At 33.6% G+C, this 1,967-nt stretch overlaps 1 non-coding gene across 1 annotated transcript; it reads left to right on the forward strand.

Annotated features, from left to right (window-relative positions):
- The first annotated feature begins 282 nt into the window (after positions 1 to 282).
- On the forward strand, positions 283 to 390 carry LOC140530517 (U6 spliceosomal RNA). The gene has a single exon (XR_011975955.1). It is a non-coding gene; the product is annotated as a U6 spliceosomal RNA (small nuclear RNA).
- The last annotated feature ends 1,577 nt before the right edge of the window (positions 391 to 1,967 follow it).

A 1,967-nucleotide genomic window follows, 5' to 3' on the forward strand; every position in this document is an offset into this window, starting at 1 on the left:
AAAATGGAAAAAAAAACAACCCTGTTTCAGGTTGCTGAAAGAAAAGATTCTTGAGAAGAAGCTGTTATGAGGGGATCTATCAGTCTCTATCATGTCCCTGTCCTGCACTGGAGACTTCAAGGAGATGACTGATTGAGTTATCTCATACCCAATGGGAGAGATCCTTCACTCTATATTACCTGGTGTATATTCTCCTATATATACCTTCTCTGATATCTGTTTTGCTACCAATTTGGATAAACATTTTTTTTTCACTAAAAAAAAAAAAAGAAGACTAGAAAGATGCTTGCTTCAGGAGCATATATACTAAAATTGGAATGATACAGAGAAGATTAGCACAGCCCCTGCACAAGGATGGCACATAAATTTGTAGGTATTCCATATATTTTTACTAGAAATGTTAGATTTAGCAATAAGAGAAAAAAAGGAAATAGAAAGAATTAGTTTAGGCAAAGAAACTAAGCTACCACTCTTTGCAGATGATATGATGATATACTTAGAGAATCCTAGAGAATCAAGTAAAAAACTACTTGAAATAATAAACAGCTTTAGCAAAGTTGCAGGGTATAAAATAAACCCACACAAATCATTTGCACTTCTATATATTACAAAAAAAGTTCAACAGCTAGAGATACAAAGAGAAATTCCATTTAAAGTTACTGTAGACACTATAAAATATTTGAGAGTCTACCTGCCAAAACAAACCCAAGGACTATAGAAAATAATTACAAAACATTTTTCACACAAATAAAGTCAGGTCTAAATAATTGGAAAAACATCAATTGCTCATGGGTAAACCTAGGTAATATAATAAAAATGATAATTCTAACTAAATTAATTTACTTGTTCAGTGCCATACCAATAAAACAACCAAAAATTATTTTATAGAGTTAGAAATAATGATGACAAAATTCATCTAGAAGAACAAAAGGTCTAGCTCTGCCTCTTCCTGTTCCACCCTTACAGCTCTGCCCCTTCCTGTTTCATGTGACTTAGCCTTCCATGTGACTCAGACCCACTTGCATGGGTCTATTAATGAATGGGCAAGATCTTCCCATTTAAATTACCATTACACCACATCTTCTCCAATATTCATCATATTCCTTTTTTTCATGTTAGCCAAAATGAGAGATTTGATTTGGTACCTAAGAACTGTATTGATTTTCATCTCTCTCATCAATAGTGATTTAGAGTATTTTTTCATATGACTATAGATAGCTTTAATTTCTTCCTCTGAAAACTGCCTGTTCATATACTTTAACCATTTATCAATTGGGGAATGATTTGTATTCTTGTAACTTTGGCTCAGTTCTCTATATATTTTAGAAATGAGGCCTTTATCAGAGATACTAGTTGTAAAAATTCTTTCCCGGTCTTCTGCTTCCCTCTTAATCTTGCTTGCATTGACTTTGTTTTTGCAAAATCTTTTCAATTTAATGTAATCAAAGTTATCTATTTTGCATTTTGTAATGTTCTCTATCTCTAGTTTGGTAATGAATTCCTTAGCCATCCATAAATCTGACAAATAGCCTATTCTTTGCTCCCCTAGTTTGTTTATAGTATCAACCTTTATACCTAGATTGTGTACCCATTTGAACTTTATTCAGGTATACAGTGTCAGACATTGATCTCTATGCCCACTTTCCATCATACTATTTTCCAATTTTCCCCGCAGGTTTTGTCAAACAGTGAGTTCTTAGCCCAGAACCTGGAGTACTTGGGTTTATCAAACAGTAGACTACTATAGTCGTTGACTACTGTGTCTTGTGTACCTAAACTATTCCACTGATCTCCCCCTCTTTTTCTTAGCCAGGACCAAGTGGTTTTGATGACTTCTGCCTTATGATACAGTTTAAGATCAGTATGGCTAGGCCTTTTTCTTCCTACACCTGGATAGCATTTTTCTTTGAATCCTTTGGATTTGATTTAGAACATTGTATTGGTGAGAATAATACTTAAATCTTTTA

The sequence above is a fragment of the Notamacropus eugenii genome, chromosome 2 (assembly GCF_028372415.1).
Source record: "Notamacropus eugenii isolate mMacEug1 chromosome 2, mMacEug1.pri_v2, whole genome shotgun sequence".
Taxonomy (NCBI): Eukaryota; Metazoa; Chordata; class Mammalia; order Diprotodontia; family Macropodidae; genus Notamacropus; species Notamacropus eugenii.